Genomic DNA, 24,330 nt, shown 5'->3' with positions numbered 1-24,330 from the left:
CCCATTTGACAGGTGAGGAAACCAAGACCCCAAGAGGCTAAGGTGCCCAAGGTTATGAGCTAACAAGCAGCAGAGCCGGACCTGTGCCATTCCGAAGGCCCAAGCCCACACCCCTGCCTGCCCCAGAGCCTCTGCTCCTGCATCCGTCTCACCAGACGGCCCAGCTGCTGTTGCACCCACAGTCCAGATCCCAAAGGCAACTCCCTGGCCTCTCCATCTACTCCAACTCCTTCTCCATGGCCCCCTCTTAAACAATCTGCCTGCCTGTGCCATGGGCCAGGCACGAGTCCCTCAGCCAGAGCACGTCACTGTGCTGTGAGTCGAAGCCCTGTCTTTCCCCAGAAAACCTTAGGTTCTTCCAAGAGCGGGGGCCAGCCCGTAGGTTCTTGGAATCCCCCACGAGGCCAGGGAGACTTGTGGAATCAACTGAACTGCCTGGCACGATGCTGGTGTTTAATGAGGACGCTGCACTAATTTGACAATCAAGGGCTCGGGTCCCACTGCACACACTTCTTGAATGGAGGCCATATGAAATCCTGGACCCCGGCTGGCGGTGGGCAGGCAGGCCCTGGCGGCGTGCTGCCTCCCACGCCTCCTCCCGCAGCCACGGGCCACCCACGTGCTGCCCAGGGCTTCCCGGGCTCAAGTCACGGGACCGTCCATCAGGTGATCCCCGCCACCCAGCCTGCTGGTGTAAATGGCATCACAACCACCTGGCCTCGGGGAGCACTCGGCCTCCGCACACTCGGGCCTTCCCGGATTTTAGGAGCTGTCCTCACGGCCCCACACGGCAGATCCCTGAGCCAGGCCTCTCTCCACACCTGGTAGCTGCCCCTTGGAGACCTGTGCCAGCTGCCCAAGGGCACCCAGGCAGTGGCAGAGCTGGGGATGCAGACGCAGGCCATCTGTGCCCAGGGCCCTCGCCGAGGGGCCACTGCACACCGCACACTCTGTGGTCGGGAGAGCCAGATCTCTGCCCAGCACGGCGCCTGGGGACGGACCATGGGGCACGAGCAGGCAGGAAAGCCACGTGCAGCACAGACACGCACAGCGCACAGGCACTCACTCAACAACCTGACACACACACGCATTTATTCAGCACCTACTACCTGCCGGCTAGTTGCTTAGATGACTACGGCAAGCTCGGTCCCTTGGGGACCTTGTCACCTAGAGAAAGAGAGCAGCTAAAACTTTCAGCCTGCTTGCAACTGTGGGACCCCCTTCCACTGATCTAATGTCTATGCGCTCTCCTCCGTGAGCTTTTCCCCTTTGCCCTCAGGCTCCTGCCACGTGAGCCCCAGTCGTGAGAGACGTGGTTCTACCCAAGATGTTTACACCACGGCTGCTACAGCAGTTTTTTCCAAGTGAAGACATCAAAACTCTTAAGCCGGGCGGGCCACAGTGGCTCAGCAGGCAAGGACGCTTGCCTGCCATGCCAGAGGACCCGGGTTCGATTCCCGGTGCCTGCCCATGTTAAAAAACAAAAAACTCTTAAGCCTAACTTTTTACAGAAACCAGTGCATTGCAGTTAAACGTGGGCATCTTCAGCACCTACCCTTTAGAGGTTGACTTGGGAAATCAGGCTTCCCAAGACCCCTGTGTAACCCACCTGTCGCAGCACAGCCCCCCAGCTATTCCCGGGAGCCCTACCCCGCCCCACCCCCCCAGCTGCAGAGGTGCAGGCGGTAAGTGCAGCCATCCTCTCTCACCCTGAGCCAAGTGCTGGAGAAGGGGCTAATTACAGCCATCATCGGCACACCACAGAACCCATCAATGACTGCAGAGGGGGGAGAGACACCCAGGTCCCGAGGCGCCTGCACAAAGCGGTCTGCCCAGGCCTGGGAGTGGCTGCAGCCCTGCTCGCCCAGGGGTCCCAGGCTGGCACTCCTCACTTTTCCCTTCTGGAATCTCAAGGGAATTTTGTCTACTCATTTCTGCCTTTCTGTAAGCAAACTTTAAGGAAGCTTTCATTAGGAAATAAAGTCTAGGCAACCCATACTACTTGGCCTCTTCCCCTGGATCCCCACACGACTGGCCAGCCAGCTGTCACCTCTGCCCTCAGTACCCTGAAGCCTGAGAGCCTTGCCCACCTGTAATAAAAGTCCATCCTATATTCGACACCGAAGGGCCTGCCACTACAGGGGGGGTCACAGGGCGACAGGGCCAACTGCCCTCCTGAAAAGGGAGCTCAAGAGGTAGGAGGGCAGGCGGGAGCACACAGCCACTTCCTGGGACACACCCCAATCTGGGAGCCCTGATCCGGGGCAGAGAGCTCCCAGAGGAGCTGACCAAACCCTCCCTGCTCTTATCTTCAGTCCAAAATTCACTGGCAGGTTCAGTTTCTCTCCACCCAAGTTCTGAGGCCCTTCTCCTCTGCAGGCAAACTAGCACCAACGACTGCCCAGCCCAGGAGGAGGAGAACAGGGGAGACCGCAGGGGACATGGTGGAAGCACGTCTGTATCCATGGCTGGTAACCACGGGCAGGTGCTATCAGTAACCTGATTATTTTACAACTGGGGTCAATTTCTCTGGAACTGGGTTCTTGGTGCCTCTGAAGTCGAGCCATTTGCATCCTCCAGGATGGGCGGGATCCTGGGGTATGCCTCACACAGTATTTTCCAGGCCTTTCCTGCGGGCTGTAATTCTATCTGTACCGCTCGCTTCGAGAAAGAAGAGGAGGAGGATTTGCTGAGAGTTTTAGTGCAATTGTAAGCCGGCAGCCTCCGGGAGCCCTGGGTGCATGTTCCAGAGAGGGTGGGGGCAGGGATCTTAGGGACGGTGCCTGGGCCAGGCAGGAAAAAGGCCCCTTTCTGCACAGCCTCCGGCTGGGTTTAGGGGAGGCTGAAGCTGATGCTATGCTGGCCAGGACGCCAGGCTCAGGCAGCTGCCCCAGCACCAGCTGGGTCCTGAGCAGGCGGCACCAGGACATCACAAGTGAAACAGCTTCTCCGTGTGCCCCGGGCACCTCCTTTGGGTGCACCTGCCGCCCCTTTCAGGCCCTGGAAATTCTTCCACACGAGGCAATCCTTCCCCCTGTCTCCATGTCAGCGAGCATTACACACACAGCCTCTGAGCGTGCCAAGGAGGTACTGAACAGCATTTGACCCCAGCTTAACCACTCAGGTTCATCAGATGGCTTATTAACGGGAGACGGAAAACCTGAAAGATCTAAAGCAACGTGGGTTCGAATCCCAGCTGGGTAGGACCTGCACAAATGAAATCTTGGGGTGGGGGGGGGGTCTGAGCCACAGCAAGTCACGGCTGCTGCTTCAGGCTATACCCCAAGCCCATCTGACCTCCGGGGAGGAGGCCAGCCTTCCGGGACACTCCCTGTACAATTCTGCTCCTTCCTGCTAACACACCTCCTCTGCTTACTCGTCACACAAGCACAAGCTCTTCTGGGAAACGTGAAGCGGGGAAGGCTGAGACAGCCAATCGCCGGCCACATTTTAGGTATTCTCTCTCTCTCTCTCTCTCTCTCTCTCTCTCTCTCTCTCTCTCTCTCTCTCTCACACACACACACACACACACACACACACAGACACACACACACACAGAGACACATGCACACGCTCGCACACACGGAGTGTCTGCCAGACAAAAATGTATTCACGTCTCCATGTGGATGCTCTGTTGTCCCTGCCGTGATGGACGCCGGGATGCTGGGAGTGAGCATTTCCAACACCTTCCCACTAGTGTAGTGAGTGTAAAACGGGCTTTTGTTTCCTAAGCAAAGGCGACTGGCCCTGTTCCCAGCACGCCTCACCACGAGGGCCTCGCGGATACCCAGTCTCTGCCGGGCACAGGCCGGAGGGTCTCTTTACAAGGAGCCCAGGCAGGGAAAGCCTCTCCCAGCCAAAGGGCGGGCTGGAGGGGAAGCACTGTGAGCAAGACTTTCCTTCCAAGAAAAGGACCCAGACAAGACAAAAAAGTTCTTGAGCAACTCAGGGGCGTTCCAGCTCCACATGGCCGCAGGAGAAGTTCCCCCATGGCAGCCTTCGGGGAGGAGGGGCCTGGCGTGCTGAATGGGGTCAGGTCCCCCAGCCACCGGGGCAGTGGGTGCAGGAGGAGGCGTCACCTTAAAACCTTTCTCTGAAAAGCAAGCCCAACCTGAGCCGGGATTAGACAGGACCTTGATATTCTTCAAGGACCCATTTAGGGCCAAGTGAAGGGGCTAATTTACTACCTGGGGGCTGAACTACCGCAGGGGCCAGGCCGTAAAAGGGGCTCCCCCCACCAATCAATCCACAGCCCAGGGTCAGGGCAGGGGCCTGCTCACATCACCGAGACAACTCTCCCCAGAGTCCTCACACGTCCAGAGCCGTGGGAGCTGAGAGCCATGAAGCACCCCTCTCTCCACCCCCCACCTGGGAGGGCGGGCTCCGGCTGGGGTTTCCAGCTGATTCTGGGATAAGTAGGGCTTTACCTCAAGGGAGAGGCTATTTCAAGCCACCATCCTCCTCAGGAAGAGGAGAAAATCACAGCGTACAAACACCATTTCAGGTGAAATCAGGAGGTTATTAACCTCCCCTCAGAGCAGACAGAAAAAAAATCAATGTTTTAGAGGGGGGAAAATGTTCCATTTGAATTAATGGGTTTGTGGCTTCTCCATTGATCTGCGCCTCTTCACACTTTCTTTTTGTGCTTTTGTGCTCTTGGGGAGGAGGGAGAGAGACGGGAGAGGGGAGTGGGGGGGTGGGCCTCCCGATAAGGAAAAGGACGGTCTAACCTTAACCTTTCTCCAGGAATACTGCTAATTAGCGAGGCTTAATGAGAACTTCCCCCAGGAAGCGCGGCCCGGTGAGGGCAACAGGACCCGGGCAAACGCAGCTCAGCTCCGAGGAAGAGTGGGGAGGGGAGGGGGGGTCGCTCCTGAATCCAAACAGCTGGAATAAAAATGCGGCTTGCACTCCCGACCCCACCCCCACCTCCAAAGTGTCCGGCCCTGGAAGACCTGGTGGCGGCCCGACAGCAGCCGGCTGAGGTGCAAATCCAACTTAACCCCGGCGCGCGCCCTCACTCCGCCCAGCTGCTCCCCGCCCCGCGTGTCCCGGTCATTAAGGTGTGCCCTCCGCCGGGGTCTTCTGCTAGGGCGGCCCACCTGAGCAGGGCACCTGGGCGCCCCCAGGGAGGGACAGGGGCCTGCACAAGTGGGCTCAACTCTGCAAACCGCGTCCCAACTCCCCGCGCCGCGGCAGAGCCCCTCCCTGCCACTCAACGCTTCCCGTCCTCACATCCCCAAACCCAGTCCACTTCCCTTCTCCCCACGGCGGCCGCGGCGGCAACTCCCCGCCCGGCTCTCACCCCGCCGCCTGCGGGCTCCTTCCTCCCCGGGACGCGGAACCCAGCCCGCTGCAAACCTTGTGGCCGCAGCACAATACCGCGGCGCGGCGCACACAATCACCGCCCCCCGCGACCGGCGGCGCGCACGGCCCGGGAGTGGGGTGCGCCCAGCGGCCCGACACTCAGAGCCAGGCACACCCCTCCAGCTCCCCGCGGCCCCCAGAGTGCAGCCTTCGCCCCCTCCCCCCACTCACTCACACTCGGACACACTCACCCGCCCCCCGCCCGGCGCCCCAGCCCACTCCGCCGAGGGCGCAGCCGCTCCCCCGCGCCCCCTCCCCAGCCCCGGCGCAGGAAGCTACCCCCGCGTCCCCCTCTCCCGAACCCCTCCAGCCCCCCGCCCCCCTAACCGCATCTCAACGGCCGGCGGCGTCGGCGGGAGGAGGGGGGCGGCGGCCGGGGGCCCGGAAACGGCCCGATCGCGGGGATCCGGGCCGGACTCCGTACCTGAGCCGGCGGCGAGGCGGGGACCAGCGGTCGGGCTCGGCGAGTGAGCGGGGCGGGCGGCGGTGACAGCCCCACAGCTCCAGCTGCTGCTGCTGCTGCTGCCGCCGCGGCCGCCCGGGGAGAGGGGCTGGCACCGCCGCGGCGCGTCACTGCCCGGCCCGGGGGCGGGGGTGGCCAGGGGGAGGGCCCAGGCGAGCGGCGGCGGCAGCGCCGGCGGCGCCGCGGCCGGGAGGGAGGAAGCAGGAGGGGGGCACCGGGCACGGGGAGGCGGGGGAGGGGGGCGGGACCCGGCACGGGGCGGGGGCCGGGGGGAGGGGAGCGCCGGGAGGGCGCACGCAGGGGGAGTAGGAGGAGCAGGAGGAAGAGGTGGTGGGGCGGGCGAGAGGGAGGAGTGGGCACGGGGGGAGGGAGAGAGAGGAAAAGGAGGCACCCGGGGAGAGGAGAAAGGAGGGAGCGGGGGGGGGGGGGCGAAGAAGAGGAGGGAGGTAGGGGGCGCTGAGCCAGGTAGGGGGTGGGGGTGGGGGATGAGGGCGCGCAGGACGCGCCGCTGAGCGCTCCCGGGGAGAGCGGTCTTAAGGGGGAAGCGCTTGGAGGAAGAGCAGTGCTGGGGGCTGTGCCGGGGAAGGGAGGCAGCGGGGTCAGTGCCCGCCTCTTGCTCCCGAAGGTCGCGGTGTTTGGGTCCGAGAGGTTGGGGGGGGCGGGGCACACGACGAGCCCTCCGCGCTCAGTCCGAGAGAGGGAGACTTGGCCCAAAGAAAGTGACTCAGGCACCGTCGAGAACTCTCCGCGTCCCGGGGCCTTCGGGCAGCCCTCGGCCACCGCGCGTCGCCAGGTCTCCCCGGGGGCGCGGGTCCTCGCTGGGCGGGGCTGGCGGGACAGGGAGCTGGTCAGCAAGACCCTGGGCTGGGAGAGTCAGGCACGTGGCCGGCTCTCTGCCGCCACCCCCCGTCCCCACGCCAGGGCCCCCCTTTTCTTGATCAAGTTCAAGCTCGGGCTCCGCGCACTGCCTACCCGCTGCCCCTCCCCTCCCCCTGCCTCCATTCCGCACCGTCTCGCCTCTTCACTCTTCCTTTGTCTCTTTCCCACCACTTAGTTTACACCCTCCCCTGCTCTCCCTGGCGCCCAGGCTGCGCTCACCTGTTCGACCCAAACATTTCGCCGGTCTGGAGCGCCCGCGGGCTCCCGGCCCCCGCCCCCGCGCCCCCGGCGGCGGTGCTCGGCTGGAGCCCCCGGGGCCGGCTCCTCAGGGCGCGCCCGCGACAGTTGTAAAGTAATGGGATGATTTCTGGAATGATGCTCCATCCCAGACCCGCCAGCGCGCTGTCGGCGGAGACGCAATCCGAGCAGGGAGAAGACCTACGCGGGTGGGAGACCGGTTGCCCCCGGCAAACACCTCGGCCGCCTGGGGAGCGGCAGGGGCCGGGGTGGGGTGTCGCGGCGGGGGGCCCTGGACCGCGGAGCCACCTCAGGCTCGGCCTGGAACGTGACGCGCTCATCTCCAAACCGCGTAAATGCTCCCGGGCCGGGAAGGCGGGTCCGAGGGAAAAGGGGGCAGGTGTCTCCCCTTTCAGCCCGCAGCCTCTGGTACAGCAGATCATTCTCCGACAAAGCTTGCGCTTTAACGGGGATGGTCAGGCACCTGCATGTATTCCGTGGAGACGGGGGCCAACAAAACAAAACAACCACGAAAAACAATAACATTCCACGTCCTGGTTCCTCTGGTCGCGTCAGAGGAGAAAGGGCAATTTCTACTGACTTCTCTATGCTACGACTCATTCGCAGGGGAACCGGCAGAGCGGAGAAAACGAGACAGCCACCGCGATTGTTTGCAATTTTTAAACAGACTGCCTTTAGCCCTCCAACTTTTTTTCTGTAAAAAGCCTTTTTCTTTCTTCCCCTGAAAGCTTTGCATTGTAACAACCAAGGTAAGCGAGGCTCCCTCTACAGGTCGGAGTTGGAAGTACAACACCATAGATTCGGAGCTGGGTGTTTCAGCCTTTGGAAAAATGCAAGGATGACAACACATCAGATGAAGGAAAGACTTCCTCCTGCACAGGCTAAAGATTTTACCAGAAACATAAAACTTTTTACAAGTTAGTTTTGTGTTAAAATATGTGTAACATAAATTTGCCATTTTAACCATTTTTAAATTGTGTGAGCCAGTGGCATTAATTACATTCACAATGTTGGGCAACCATCACCACTATTTCCAAAACTTTCTCATCACCCCATTAAGCAATGATTCCTCCATTTGCCTGTCCCCCAGCCCCAGGAATCTCTACTCTACTTTGTCTTTATGAATTTGCTTATTCTAGTTACTTCATATATATGAAATAATAAAATATTTGTCCTCTTGTGCCTGGCTTCTTTCACTAGGCATCATGTCTTCAAGGTTCATCCATGTTGTGGCACGTATCAGAATTTCCTTTTTATTTTATTATTTAAAAAAATTTTTTTTATTAATTTAAAAAAATTACAAGAAAGAGACACAAAATTCTTAAGATATGCTCATTCCATGCTACATATATAATCAGTAATTCACAATATCATCAGATAGTTGCATATTCATTATCATGATCATTTCTTAGAACATTTGCATCAATTCAGAAAAAGAAAAGGACAACAGAAAAATAATCCTTTCTTTTTAAAGCTTAATAATATTCTGTTGTGTAATTTATCCATCCATCGTTAATAGTATAGCAATAAACAATCACAGACAAGTACCTATGTGAGTTCCTGTTTGTAATTTTTTTTTAATATATACCTAGAAGAGGAATTGCTGGGTCATACGGTAATAATACTATGTTAAACTTTTTGAGGAACCACCAAACTGTTTTCCACAGGGACTGTTTCACATTTCCACCGAAAGTGTATGAATGTACCAATTTTTCCACATCCTCAGTAACACTTGTTATTTTCTTTATCTACATATATTTTTTTATAATAGCCATCCTAGTAGGTGTGAAGTGGTATGTAATTGTGGTTTTGATTTGCATTTCCCTAATGACTAATGGCGATGAACATCTTTTCATGTACTTATTGGCCATTTTTATGTCTTCTTTGGAGTGATGTCTCTTCAAGTCCCTTTGCCCATTTTTAATTGTGTGGTTTGATTTTTGCTCATTAAGTTGTAGGAATTCTTTATATATTCTAGATGGTTTCCAAATATTTTCTTCCATTCCATGGATTGTAAACTTTCTTTTTAAAAGAGGGTGTAAGCATGTAACTCATTAGTATCTTTTATTCCTAAAATCAAATGTTTTCACACCAATTCACCCTCCCCAATTTTTTGTATTAGATTTTCACTTCTCACCCTCAGTGATGCAGGAAAAGTCAGTAGTTTCACTACCTGAACGTGCACACATGGTGCCTAATAATGATTTTTAGAATGAATTAGTGGCCACTGTTCTTCAGTTCCTCCAGGGAAATATAGGCACTGACAACAAGGGAACTGCCCTTTCTCATGCTGAAAAAGAGAAAACTCAGGCCCAGGTTTTCCCATCTCTCCTCACCACCCTGCTAGAGACCTTTGACTTCTCCTGGCCTGATTCACTGCTTTGCAGGGGTGCTGGACATCTCGGCTTGAAATATAAAGCCAAATCCAATGAAGTTCAAAGGTGGAACTTACCCCAGATAACCTATCGCCTCCCTGGCTAATAAAAGTGAGCTAGTACTGCCTGGAATGGCAAAGCAGTGATTTTCTGGAGGCAGGAAATGTGAACTCATTTACCATCCTGCAGATGAACAGCCCCAGCCCCGCTCGACTCACAGAAAGCACCAGAGAGCCCTGGAGAAACCTGGCTGCCAGCAGCACCGTGTGAGTTAGGTGAATGCTGGGGGACGCCAACACTGACACCCGCAGAGAACTCCCAGATCCTCAGCCCTGCAGGAGCTGCCGCTCCTTGAGTAACCTTGTAGAGGCTGCTTTCAGCGTCCTTGTGTGTCTGGACAACTCCCTCAATCCTTAAAGTGGCCACAGCACAGGTCCCAACAAAGGCTTGGTGACCTAGTTTCTTGGCAACCAATTCTCCCACTGATGCCTCCCTTCTTCTGGCCCCAGTCTGGGGACAGGCCACAGCAGGGAGAGCTGTCCCATCTGCAAAAGGGGACAGGACTGCCTTAATGTTGCCTCCAGGTTCTAGAAACTGTGGGTGCTTTTGCGACCTGAAGATGGGCAAGGCATGTGCTCTATGGGGCAGCAACCCCCATCCAGACAGCTCCCTCGGTGAAGTGAGCCTGCCCCCCAAGTGAAGCCCTGGACCTGAGAACCAGGAGCTTGCTATTATTAGGAATAGCAGGATCCGAGCCTGCCCAGCAGTGAGCATCTCAGTGCATTTAAAAGCCCATTTATCTCCACAAATTACTTATTAATGACAGAAGAGAAAGTGTACCTGTACAACGGAAAGATGTGGCACACACACACCCCCAACCACCCAATCAAACTCAGCAGCCCCCAAAGTGGGGGCACCCAACACGATGCGCTCACCTCCCAAAGAGAGGCTGTAAGGGGACACAGCCCTCACCTGGGTCGCGCTCTCCCCCAGAGCATGTTCTCTCCCCAATTCAGATTAGCCTGAATCTGTTCAGGAGGAAACCCACCAGACAAGAAATCCAGAATGAGAGATGTCCCGCAACCCAACGGTGCCGGACCCTTCAGAAAATTCACTGTCCCCATTTTGACTGTTTGGAAGAGAAATAACTAAATGCAATGTGTAGAATTTGGTCCTGGGGACAGGAGTGATGTGCAGAAAAGGGGTGGATGGGAGGCAGGGGATGGGTGGGAGACAGGGTGTCAGGTGGAGAAAAAGGTTGGGGGAGACGGGCTGGGTGGGCAGGAAAGGCCCCGCCCAGGAGGAAGCAGGCCAGTGCCCTAATCCCCGGAGGGCGGGCGTTGCCGGGCAGAGGGAACACTTGTCTGAGTAACAGACAGGCAACCGGTGGGGCCCGGAGATGGGGGGGAGGGGAGTGTGTGTGAGTGTGTGTGAGGGTGACAGCTCCTGCAGAATCTTGTCCACCAGGGTGAGGAGTGTGGATTTTATCTTAAGAGGGAGATGATGCTATGTGAATTATGCTTGTAGATGGGGAGTGGGGAGATGAGATTATAAGGGGGCAAGGAGGGTGGTGGGGCCGACAGCGAGGAAGTGGGATAGAAAGAGCGCCGTCCAATGAGAGCCCGTTCAAATTCTGCCTCTGAGGCTAGTCACGTGACCCTGGGCCTGACACCTCAACCTCTCTAAGCCTCAGTTATGGTGTGTTTAACAGAGTATTTGGCACCACATTTTCCTCTTTGAGATGAGAAAGGGTGGTAGCCGGCTTCCAAGATAGAGCCCCGGGCGCTCCTCACTTCCGGGTATTCACCAGGAGGCTAAGATTGTTACAATGAATAGGGCTGTGCAACCGATAGGACACTGTAACCTAGCAGGACACTGTGGCAATGAGGCTGTGTAACTTCCCGGGCAAGGTCATAAAAGACAGTGTGATCTTTTCCCCCAGAGGGAGTTACGTGGTAAGTGGTGGTTTTTGTCATGATGACATCATCATCCTGATTCTAAATCTTCACGGCAATCATCATGTCCCTTCCCACAAGTGTGCCAGTTTATTCTGTCACCAGCAATACCTGGAAGCTTTCATTTTGCTGCACACTTGCCCCCAGCTTAGTATTGGCAATCTCTTTTATCTTTGCCAATCTGGGAGGTGAAAAGTGGTGCCTGCTATTTTCCTTTGTCCCTTTTTATTTGGGAGCGTGAGCACATTATCTCCATGTATCGTGTGTTTATTGGCCACTTGAATTTTTTTTTTTTCTGAGAATAACCTGTTCATATATGTTCTCATTTTTCTATTTGGGTTGTTAGCCTTTTTTTCTTTTCTTTTTTTGGGGGGGGGGGGTAAGAGCTTTGGAATTGAAGGAAATCAGTCTTTTGTCATATATTCTGCAAATACATTTCCTTTTCTTGTCTTCTTATTTTGCTTAGGATGGGATTCTTTTTTTTGACTGCATGGAAATTTTACATTTTTCTATTATCCAATTCATTTTTTTTTCTTTTAGCCTTTAGTGTTTCAGGTCAAAATAAATATATATATTTTTTCTACTCTAAGATTATAAAAACAATTCACCCATATTTTCTTCTGGAACATTTATAGCTACATTACACTTAAATCTTTATTCCATCCGTAATTTATCTCCATAAAAGTTGTGAGGTGGGGATCTAGCTTATTTTTTTTTTCCAAATGGATATCCGAGTTGCCTCAATACTATCTATTAAATAACTCATCATTATGCACTAATGAGAAATGCCATCTTTATAATACATTACTTTCCTATTATTTCTGAATTGTCTATTCTGCTCAATTTATCTGACTATTCCTGTCCCTATAATGTGCCTTTAAAAATATGTTTTAATATGCTTATGATGTCCACCTCTTCCTCTAACCCCTGTGAACTGCTTCTGCCCCACTATAATAAGGGCATTTAACCTGAGCCACAGCAGAGAGGTGTTCTCACTGCAGTACTTTTATGGAGGGAGGAGGGACGTTTCTGCCTGAGAGGCTGGGGGAGGGTGGGGAGTCCTGGAAGAGGTGACATCTACCCATAGGATGGAACGTGAGTGGTGGCAAGGGGAAAGGGTGCCTGGCAGAAGAAAGAGCATGTATAGAAGCACCAAGGGTCCATACATGCCTGAATAAAAAATATTTAATCTGCAGGTTGTTAGTAGCTTGGCTTATCCATTTATTTTTCACATTAGCCTAACAGGCCGGCAGGGGAGTGAGAGATATGACCACGTAGACAACTACTGGACAGTTGTGGGACCTGCCAAGAAGGAAGTGCCCAGGGTGTGAGAAGGACGTAGCAGATCCAGGAGGGCTTCAGTGAGGAGGTGACATTTAAGCTGGGCAGTGATGGAGGCCTGGGAGTTCACTAGGTGGAAAGGAACCTCTCTCACCAAATCTAGACCCCTGTGGCCCCTCACTCCAAACTCAGAGCACCAATCGCACAAACCACCCAGCTGGCTCTTAACAGACACCACCATCCGCTGGCAGATCTCCACCAGTCTTCCGCCACTTAATGTGCTTGCGGCACTTTCTGTCCCAAGCTCTCAGAGGCTGCACACAGTAGGGACTCATCACCGCATCACTCGGGGACCCTGTCCCACCCACTGCAGCCTTGAACTCTGTGACAGAGCTCTGAATCAAGCCCAGTACCCTGAGCTCCATCCTCAGCACAGTGCCCTTTGTAACTCCTGCCAGAGCGTGTACCTGCCTCTTCCTCTTGCTCTCCCTCTGGCTCCTTTAGAGAAGCTCAGCCAAAAACCTAAGGACGGCAGCAACTCAGCCACAACACGCCCAGGTGCATGCATAGGAAAAACGAGTACGAACGTTTCCTAAAGGACGCATACTAGGACTGGTCACGATGGCCCCAAACTGTAAACTACCCACATGTCCACCAATGGAGAATGGATACATTGTGGTCCAGCCATACGACACAGCAGCACTCTGCAATAAAAAGGAACAGACTGGTTACACCCGCACACAGACAGCTCTCCCAACTTCAGTTTGCGGGCAAGAGAAGCCAGACACAAAAGAGAGCACATGCTGTGTGATTCCATCTGCACAGAGTTCAAGAACAGGCAAAACCAACCTATGCTATTAGAAGTCAGGGAGTGATTGAAAGGGGGTGGCAGGGTTCTTTGGGGTGCTGGCAATGTTTGGTGTCTTGATCTGGGTGCTGGTCACCAGAGGGGCATTCGTGTATTTGGTTTGTGAAATTTTTCTGAGCTGCCCACTTAATGATTTGTACTTTTTTCTGTGTGTGTTATACTTCAATACAAGTTTAAAAAAGAAAAAAAATGGAGGCCAGCTAATGCAGCTAAGCAGCCTGGAGCTAGCTGTAATCAATTACGGCAACCGGCTCTCTACCAGACCCCTGCTGGGAGGTGCCTATATGTTATCTTATTTAATCAGCCAGATAACAAGGTGGATATCAACTGCCACTTTGCACCTGAAGAGGAGGGGCTCTGGAAGGAAGGTTAGGTGACTTAGTCACCGGGGGTGAGGAAACTGCAGCTCGGAGAGGCCAGGGGACACGCCCAGGGTCACAACTAGAAGCCAAAGGCTGCACTGGGGTAGGCTGGAGGACGCATGGGCTGCCCTGCCACAGCGGGACCACTGAGCCACACTGCCCGGCTTCAAGGACTGTCAGCAGGGCAGAGAGAGGAATCCATCAGGGCGAGCCTGGGCTCACCGGGCAGCCGGAGGTTCCCCTTGAGCTGGGAGCTGGGAAGGGCTGGGACTGCACCAAGGCATTCTAGTCTCTGCCTGGTTCCCAGGGCTTCTCAATGCAACCCCTGATGGATGCTGAGCCTAGGGAGTCCCACGGCGAGAAACCAGCTGGCTCCCCGGCAGGGAACTAGAGGAGCTGAGGGGCCACATGGAGGCTTCCGGTGAGGACCCCTCTGCAGATTCTAAGACTCCAACTTACTGTTGCTTGAGGAAAGCCCACTGCAAAACAGGGCAGGTCAACAAGAGAAAGGGGCAGGCAGCATTCCCCATTTAGGCCCTACCTTCCTTCATGCAAAGCCTGGCAGGCATGGGATGGGGGGCAGGGTAGGGGCTGAAGGTGGTGGGGGTGGAGGGAATGGCCAAGGGTTCTGGTGGCCAGAGTTGCTGCAAAGAGACCTTCCTGGCATCTGAATTCATTTGGAGGCCAGCATCTAAGGGGGTGGGGACTGGGGGTAGAGCAGGGGAGCGGTGACGGGGGAAGCGTTGTTTGCATTCAAGCCTGTCTTCAGTGTAACCTTGGACAAATGATTTAGCTGGTCCAAGCTTTGGTTTTAGCATCTCTAAAATGGGGGAAACAGAGACTTGAAGGCTATCAGGAGGCTTAAATGAGGGCGCCTTGTTAAATGACGTGGCTGATGATGTGGACACTAAGTAACTAAGAATACAGTTGTCAGTTAATAAGCATCCACTGAGCCCTACATGGGTTCAGGGATAGGCCAGGTGCAGAGACGACCAGTGTGACATGAGCAGTTCCAGGCCTGCCCTCCAGCCGCCTGCTGTGCTGGGGACCACTGGTCACTTCGGCCTGCCTCACCCCTGACCATCCGTTTGCTTTCCCTTCTCCTCCCCTTCCCTGGGGAAATAACAGCATTAATGATGGAGGCACTGAGTATGCTGAGCCTCAGTTTCTCAGTGTTGTGAGAAATTAAATTCCATGTCTATGAGTGACACACAGTAGGCCTACAACAAATGTCAGTCCCTGCTCTCCTCTTCGTCTCTCCCTCCTCTTTACTCCTTCCTCCACACCTTCCCCCACTGTCTTGTGGTAGGGGGGTCATGTGACTGTGCTCTTGCCACTGAGACTGGCATCAAAAACGGCTGGCAACTTTGTGGGAAAGCTTTTGCTTTGCTAGACTAGGTGAGCACCACTCTTTCCCATCTTCTTCCCACCTTGAATGAGGACAAGATGGCTGGAGCAACAGCAACCAACCTGTAACCATGAGGAAACAGTCAAAAGATCACAGAAACACCAACCCCAACACTGCAATCATTAGCACCAACATGATCCCTTCACTCCTCTTGTAAAATAACCCTTATGTTTGGTGACACAGTCAGCTGGGGTTTTTTGTACCTGTAGTCAGAAGCATTCCTGACTGATTCACAAGACTCCTGTTTGTGGACTGACCAGACGAAAAGGAACCCCACTCCTGTGGGCCCTTTTCTCTAGGAGGTTAACTCCTTCAAGAGAGTTGGTGGATGCTGGTCTGAGTCCAGCCGCCTACTTGTCATAAGCACTGCTTTCCCTTGCCCATGGACTCTGCAGGAGGCAGAAGCTTCGAGGCCACTACACAGGTGTTCCCCAGGGCGATTCCTAAGCCTCAGTGGTGTCCCATTACTTTCTGTTTCTATCACCCTCACCCTCTTTTTCCTGGAGGCACCCTGAACCATTCCAAACCATCTCATTTAGCCTTAAAATGACCAGGGCGGGGGTGGGGGGGACTTGCCAGGTAAGGCTTTTTTTAGTCATTTCTAACAAGGAGGAAATTGCAAGACAGAAGAGGCACAGCCAACGAGGCCTGGCTGCCGTGGTTATGCTGGTCTGAGCTCTGCTCCCCAGCCCAAGGCACAAGGCTGCCCCGACACTGTTACTGGATTACTAAAGAAGGGTGGAGGGGGATCTACCTGGGGACAGAAGGGGCAGGCAGCAGAGTCCTGGGTCCCCTCCCCAGCTTTGCCAGTGACACGCTGTCTGCTGCTGACCCTTGACCCGTCCCTCCCAGAAACTTCCCTTGAAGAAAGAGGTTCCTCTGTCAAGGTCGAAATGGGAAAGCCACTGAAGTCTGGCCCAGACATGCTGTTCCAGAAAATGGGCGACTTGCTGCATGGAGAAGTGAAAGACAGCTGGTCAGGGGAAGGGCTGCGCTTAGAACCAAAGTTGCTGGACTCTCTCTACAGTGCTCGTCGACAGTTGCCATCACCCCCAGTTAGAACCCCTGCCCTCTCTGGCAGAGGAAGTGTCACCGCAAGGCTTCACATTGCACAGGGCACATTCCCCACCGCCGCAGGCCCCGGCAAGAGCTGTCCTCTGCAGTTTGCTCACACTTATCTCCGACAAGTCTCCCTCTCATTCCCTCTGCCCTAGCCCCTGGCTGCTACAACCACAGGGCCTTTGCACCTGCTGTGTCCTCCACCAGAAAAACCCTTCCTCTTCCTTCTCCCCAGGTCTGCCCACTGCTCATCGAGGCCTCAGCTCAGAGGCCACCTCCTCAGAGAGGCCATCTCACCTAAAGGGTCTGTCTTCTTATCCTTATTAATTCTCTGCCCTCAGACTTCTCTCTTTTGCATATTCTTTCCTTACTGACTTGATTATCACCGCCCCCACCCCCCGCCCCAGGCCTGTGAACTCCCCAAGGGTGGGCACCTTGTCGATCTTATCCGCGGCTACACCTCAGTGCTCCCAACAGTTCAGCGCTTAGTAGGAACTTAATAAATGGCTTTTGAATGGATGAATGAATGAGGACATTTCTTTAAAACTAGACAAACGCAGGGTCTCAGGGAGGCTACAATCGGGTGGCCCTTGAGCAGAAGCGGCGCCCTCTGTCTCCTCATGCTGAGCAAGGGGGGAGGGGCTGGAGGTGGGGGGGGATGAAGGGAGGGTGTTCCTTGCCCTGTCACCCTGAGCCAAACAAAGCCTCTGCAGGCAACACTGTGCCCTCCCACCTCCAGAAAAAAAAAAAAAAGAGCCTGTTAATGAGGTAAACACAATCACAACCGGGAAAAAGCTTGGCCATGCTTCTTCTGTCCACCCAAAGCCATTATCTCTAATTGATCTCCAGACATCAGCTGCTCAAGTGCCTGAACCCTCCCTCCTCCTTCAGGTCTGGTTACAAAGCCCCGACCCCCCACCCAGTGGGGGGGCGGGTCTCCTGGCTCTGTCTTGTTGGGGTGACAGGACCTGTCTGGGGCCGAGCCCAGGCCTGCCCCTCACAAAACCTGTGGGCCAGCAGGGAGGGGAGCCTGTGGCCAGGAGCTGGTCCCCTAGGAAAGGATCCTTGAGGCAGGAACCGGGCTAGGGGGTGGGGTGGGGGGAAGCTTAGGGACCTGCATAAAGGCCACAGCCCACCCAGTGCCCGGCCCCCAGCCCCCCGCACCCCGAGCTCCCTGGGCACCCACGCATTCCACGGAGGGCTCCACTAAGCCAGCCAGGCCGCGCCCTCAAAAACAATGAATCGTGGGGGCTGGACAAAAATACCCCCACTTGCTCTGGGTGAAAGAGACGCTCCAAAAACTAGAGTTAGGAGTTCGGCTGCAAACAAACCAACAAACAAACACCGCCCAGGACTCAGACACAAGACCACAAGTCTCTTCTGGGTGTCAGGCAGGCTGGGCCCAGAGTCGGGGGTCACGAGGCCACCGTCGGTTCAGGGACCATCTGGATGTTTGGAGCTGCTCCTTCCTGGCCCAGCCCGGGAAAGACGCCTCCTTTCCTGTTGGATTTCTCCTGTCCTTAGGGACGGGGAAGCGGGAGCGCGGTTACCCAGGGTGCTTTGCAGGGCCGGGCTGCAGGCAAGGCCGGGAGAAGACAGTGCTGCCGCCTCCCCTCGCGGACGGAGGGCCAGCCCGCGGCCCCGCTGCCACCGTGCCCCCCTGGGGCGGACAAAGCGTCCCCGGGCCAGCCCCGCGCCAGCCAATTAACGGGCACCGCGGGCATCCCCCACCCCACCCCAGGGCCACGAGGTCGGAAGGCCACCTCTGCACCCTCGGTTTACGAGGACGGACATCTGTAGGCCAGAGCGGGACGGGGCCTTCGGGAGCTGCTGGGGACAATGGGCCATTTAGGCTCGGGTGTCTACCGTGGCTCCACCAGGCAAATGCTGTGGAGACAGGATGTTGGTTGTTTTCCACTTCTTTCCTGCGCCCCATCAGGAGGCAGGCCTCTCTGAGCCCAGGCTGCCTTGGCAAAACAGAGGAAAGGCTCGTTTTCTGGGAGCATTTGGAAGCTGCAGCAAGTTTCTAGAAAGCACTGAGGGGGCTCAAAACACGTACTGATCACTAAAATGATGCCCCATAACAAAGATGTTTGACAATTAATTTTGCATTCCCCATTTTGGCCCCTCAAAAGAAAACAAAAAGGGGGGGGTTCCAAGAAAATTTTCTCAATTCAAAAATGCCCCATTATTTTGACACTGTGAGAAGGAGGATGGGAAAAGCTGGGCTGTCGATGTTTATGGCTCCAAATTCCAACCCCGGGGGTGGTGGCGCTCTTGGCTGGCGGTCCCACCCTGCCACCTGGTGAACAGAGGGGCCCGCAGTGAAAGGGTCAGCCTGGGGCTTCCATGCTAAGTGCCTCTGCAGTATATTCCCCCACCAAGGAGGGGATGCAAAAATGTTTAGGCATTAAAGAAACAATCTGTTTTCTAAGTAGCTTTTTTTTTTCAAAGCCAGGAAGACATTTTTTCTTTCGTGGCAAAATACACATAACATAAAATTTATTATTTTAATCGGTCTTAAGCATACAACTCAGTGGCATCAATTACCTTAACAATGTTGTACAACCATCACCACTACCTATTTCCAGAACTTTTTCATCATCCCAAACAGAAACTCTGTACCATTAAGCAGTCACTTCCCAGTCCCCTCCTCCCCTAGTAATCTCTAATCTACTTTCTGTCTCTATGAATTTGCCTATTCTAGATATTTCATATAAGTGGAATCATATAATATTTATCCTTTAGGATCTGGCTTCTTTAACCGAGCATAATGTTTTCGGGGTTCATCAACATCGTGGCATGTATGAGAACTTCATTCCTTTTTAGGGCTGAATAAATAGCCAGTGTTTGCATAGACCACATTTTACTTACAGTAAAACTTGAAAAAGAAGACCAAACCAGGAAGGATCCATTCTTACTAGATATTTAAAAATACTTGAAAGTGTTAGTACTTAAAACAATGTGGTGCCACCACATGAGTGGTCAAAGAGAGCAATGGACTGAATAGAAGTAGATTCCATTTCATGTGGAAATTTAGTAAATTATAAAAATGGTACCTCCAAGCAATGGGAAAGTATAAATTATTTAACAAATGATGTTGAGGCAAAGGGGTCAAGTCAAGTCCATATCTCAGACCGAATAACAGGATAAGCACTAAATAGATCAAAGATTAAATTTTTTTTAAAATGTGTTTTTTTGCTCTGTCAACTGAGAGGGCCTAAGAGAAAGGGCACCCATAGCAACGGTCAGACCTAGAGCCCAGAACTCAGTTTTTAATACCATTCTCCAATAAAACGAATCAGAGTTCCTCAAGAAAGGCTGATTCTGGGACTGGGGCAGGAAACAGAAAGTGAGCCTGAAGCATCTCGTAATGCCAGAAAGTAAAGAAGCAACGACCAAACCCCCCACCTTCGGACGGACTGTGTGGTGTGTGAATATATCTCAATAAAATTGAATCAAAAACAAACAATCAACAACAACAAAAACACCCCACAATAACGGGGCCGTATCAGATGGCCACAAAGGCTAACTGGAAGAGGTTCCAGAGGTCCAAGCTGGAATCATCTGAGAAAAAAAATAATAATCATAAAGTAACACTGAATTAAAACCCAAAGTGTATAAAATAAATACCGATCAGTCCATCCTGAAATAAACACGTGACTGGCTAAATTAACAAACGGGAGAAAGGACACATCTCCCATGCAGAAGAATTACAAATAATTCATGTAGACACTCTGCCCGCAAGCAAGGGGAGCAGAGCTCCCCCCTCCTCCGCGTGGGCGGCGCACAGGGACTTGCTCCCCCAGTACTGCACAGGAGGAGGGGGCGAGAGCAGCTGTGTGGCGGGGAGACCTGGCAGATGCGACCTCGGCCAGGTGTGCCCAAGGCCAACGTCAAACCAGAAATCACCTTGAGTGTATGGACCCCTAAAAGGCTGCGATAAAAAGGACCGCTTCTTCGTCCCAACAACCCATAACCCCCGTTGATTCATGAGAAAAACATCAGACAAATCCCAGCGGGGCCATCCTATAAAATCCCTGCCCGGTTCTCCTTAACGCTGTCAAGGTCATCATCACAAGGAACACCCGAGGCACCGTCTCAGCCAAGAGGGAGCCTAAAGAGATGGACAACCACACACACTGTGGGAACCTGGATGGGATGCCAGGGCAGAAAAAGCCGGCTGGACAAAGACCATCTCAATAAAGAGCAGCTGAAGAAGATACAGACTTCTGTCAACAATGATACCTTCATACTGGTGCGTTTATTGTAACAAATGTATCGTTCTAACGTAGAATGTTAATAATAGGGGAAAGTAGTCGCAGGGTAGAAGGGAACTCTCTGAATTGTCTCCCTAATTTTTCTGTAAATCTAAAACCATCATGAAAATTAAAACTCTGTGCAAAAATGAAAATATCAAAGTACTGAAAGAAAAGATGGACTTGGAGTGGAATTAGCTTTCTTTTGCTTTTGCATGGGCAGGCACCAGGAATCGAACCCGGGTCTCCGGCATGGCAGGCGAGCAGTCTGCCACTGAGCCACTGTGGCCCGCCCAGAATTAGCCTTTTTAAGATTCAAAATGCAGAAGCCACTAAGGAAGAAATGGATAAATCTGAGTACATAAAATAAAAAATGGTGAAACACAAATACCAGAAGCAAGAACAAAAGATAAAGGGCTAAGGATGGAAAAAAAGAGGCAACAACCAACTCCAGGGAACCAAAAGCAGCAAATGTAATCACAGTATGCTAACCGGCTCATTTGTGAATAATATATACACCGTAATAATAATATAAATAATAAGTAGTGATTTATATAAATAGGGAGATGTGAACATATTGAGGGACGGAGGGAGGAGAATAACAAATTTGTTTATGAGTGGGTATGAGAGTGTAAAGGCTTCTACAGTGAGACTTTTTTTAAAGCCCAAAATGAAAAAAATCAATAACTATTTGTTATTTTATTATTTATTATTAAGAAATAATCAATGTCATTTAGAAATTCAAGGTAAATGCCAGAAGAGATAGCTAAAAGATAAGACAGAAAAGGGCCTGTCTCTTGGGAGGGGAAACTGAAGTGAGGGTTGGCCCTTTTTCTATATGATCTCTTAAAAAATGTATTCTATTGATTAAAAATAAAAAGGGAATACAAATTTTTAAAAAACACACAAACCAAAATAGACACAGGGCCCCCTGAGAAGCTGTTTCCGAGGGTGAACTGCCCTGCGGGGAAGGGGAAGGGTTCACCAGGCGGGAGCTGGCAGCTGCCGCCCCAACTGCACGTCCTCTCACAGCAGAACCGTTCCAAGGACCATTCTCAGCCGGGAGAAATCCAAACAGCAGCCTTGGTCAAGGTCGCTATTTCAGTTGCTCTTTGTTTTTCTTGCCACAGCATAAACTTTCTGCAGTGCCAGGGATTTACTGAGACAGGAAGAGGTTTGAACCATAGATTTTCAGATGTGACTGGTGGCATTTCAGGCATTCGGGGGCTATCAGGGAGGTGAGTTGGTCTCTCATGGCTCAGCTATAAAACAAGCAAGAGATAAACTGGTCCCAGAGGCTGGTTGAGGGTGTCTGAGAGGAGGCAGAAATGGAGCAAGAGAAGGAAGCCAGGAGCGGACCGGCAAAGCCAGGAGTCTCCCTGGTTTTCTTGAGGAGTCCCAGGAAGGCAATCAGGAAGACGGATAAGAGGTTGAGAAGTGAGAAAGTGGTCCCAGCATACCTCAGTGGGTGAGCCCAGGTGGGGAGAGGATGAGATAGACTAAAATCCAGGAGGAGGTTGAGGTAACAGACTACACGTTCTCACAAATTTGACAGGGTCTAGGCCATATATTGCTTCATGCACATTTCCAGAAAGCTGACAGAGTTGTTCAAAATTGAAGAGACTGACCTATAGGAATGGTTACTGCAAGACAGAGCAAAACTGGCAAGCAATGAAGAAGAGACTGCTGGTGATATGGAAGATGTGCTACAGGGTGCAAACCTGCTATTCCTACCAGTCCAAAAAGAAAGGTGCTGCTTTCCATGGTGAAACCCGACGTGCTTTTATGTCCAACACAGCTGACCCAACCTCCCCCGCAGGCAGAGTGCCATGGTCAAGACACGCTGAAATCTCACTGGGAAACTGCACCTTCGGTCAGCATAAAATATCCCACTTTGTCCTCCTTAGTGCTTTTTTTTTGTCTTGATATTAATTTGTTTGACATTAATAGCACTGCCCCCTCTTTCTTTTGTTTCCATTTTCCTTTTTTTGTCATTTAAAAACAAAATGTCTTCTGTAAAGTCCAAATGTTTGAATTCTGCCATTTTTAAAAATCTGTCTGAGCCTTTTTGACTCTTTATAGTGGATTTTAACCCATTCACATTTACTGTGGTTTACTGATGTTTGGTTTTAGCCTGTGCACTTACATTACGTTTCCTATTTATTTTTTCCTTTTTTCTTTTATTGTTTCTTTTTTTATTTCCTATATGTTTGCTCTTGTACGAGTTTTCTTTGTTTCTTTTATTTTATCTAGGAGCTTAGAGGTTCTACATTCTATTTCTTTTGCTTGGCAACTACTCTTTAATTTTAAAGAAACACATCAGAACCTCTGCTTCTCTAAGAGACCATCAAAGATCACACACACAGAGCCACAGCAGGAGATACGGCAAAATTTCCATTCTGCTATTTCTTCCCAGAGTTCATGTAGCTGCAAGGTAGCCTGGGGAAGGGGGGGGATGGAAACCAGCGTAGTTGTCAAACTCTTAAACCCAGTGCCAAAGTAAGCAATCATGGGTTTTACATGGCTTAAAAATCCTATGAGCGAGGCACTGTTTAAGCAACAAGCTCTCACTTTAACCCATTAACTGCCTCTCTTTTGGGTCTGCCCGTTTCCTTGGGGTACTTCCGAGCAGGAGGGAGGTTAGGGGGGTCTGTGAGAGAAGAAAGCAGTAAAAAGGAAGAAGGGGGCAGTGCAACGGTGGCTCAGTGGCAGAATTCTCTCCTGCCATGTCAGAGACCTGGGTTCAATTCCCGGTGCCTGCCCATGCAAAAAAAAAAAAAAAAAGGAAGAAGGGCTCAGTGAGGGGACAAAGAGAGCCCTGCTTTTGCCCTCGCCGCTCCCTCAACCTTGTCCAAAAGATGATGCTTAAAAAACCGAGTGTACTTAAGGGTACACGGGTGGTTCAGTGGAAGAATCCTCACCTTTCATGAAGGAGACCTGGGTTCGATTCCCAGACCATGCACCTCCCCCCACCCCCCAAAAAAGTGAATGTAGTTAGCCAAGCAGTGGAAATAACCCAAATGCCCATCAAAAGATGAATGGACAAACAAAATGTGGTGTGTGCACAGAAGGGAATGGTGCTCACCTGTAAAGAGGAATGAAGTTCTGATACGTGTTGTAATGTGTATGAACCCCAAAACATCATGCTAAGTGAAATGAGCACACGCAAAAGGGTAAATATTGTGTAATTCCACTTACATGAAATATCTAGAACAGGCAAATTCATAGTGACAGAAAGTAGATTAAAGGTTACGCGGGGATGGGGGAGTGGGGTGTTACTGCTTCCTGGGTGCAGAGATTCTGTTTGGGTGAGGAGAAAGTTTTGCTAGTGGACAGTGGTGATGGCTGCACAATATCGTGAATGTAATTAATGCTGTCAAATCATACAGTTAAAAATGGTTAGTATGGGGCAGGCCATGGTAGCTCGGCGGCAGAGTTCTCGCCTGCCATGCCAGAGACACGCTATAGTTCACCAGGTTCGACTCCCGGTGCCCACCCATGCAAAAAATAAAATAATAAAATAAACAAAAATTTTAAAAAAGGTTAATATGGAAATTTTTATGTAATCTATATTTACTGCAATAAGGGAAAAAAAAGTGAATGTGGAGAGTGTTTTGGGGTGGGCTTGTTTCCTTGTGCACTTAGGAAGCTGAGAGCCTGAGAGTTGCACAGTCAGGCTGTGCTCATTTCCTGCCAAATCCTTGCCTGACTGCCCCGTGCCGGTGAAGGAAGGGGCCCTTCCTGGGGCCTCACACCCAGGGAGGCCCTCGCTCTACGTCTCCTCTTCCTCCTCCTC

The 24,330-nt window shown here is 52.3% G+C and overlaps 1 protein-coding gene across 5 annotated transcripts in view; it reads right to left on the bottom strand.

Annotated features, from left to right (window-relative positions):
* Positions 1-24,330, bottom strand: part of NOL4L (nucleolar protein 4 like) — a 122,321-nt gene that overhangs the window by 28,982 nt on the left and 69,009 nt on the right. Inside the window, exon 1 of one of the 5 annotated variants that reach the window (XM_077111631.1) lies at positions 5,792-5,916. The exons of 3 other annotated variants lie outside the window; for them this stretch is intronic. The gene's annotated coding sequence lies outside the window, so the exon portion shown is untranslated. Of the gene's footprint in view, positions 1-5,558; positions 5,624-5,791; positions 5,917-24,330 lie in introns of those variants that run through there. One more of the 5 variants, XM_077111640.1, reaches the window with a different exon arrangement.

This window comes from Tamandua tetradactyla, chromosome 1 (genome assembly GCF_023851605.1).
Source record: "Tamandua tetradactyla isolate mTamTet1 chromosome 1, mTamTet1.pri, whole genome shotgun sequence".
Taxonomy (NCBI): domain Eukaryota; kingdom Metazoa; phylum Chordata; class Mammalia; order Pilosa; family Myrmecophagidae; genus Tamandua; species Tamandua tetradactyla.
This window is presented reverse-complemented; position numbering and strand designations above follow the sequence as displayed.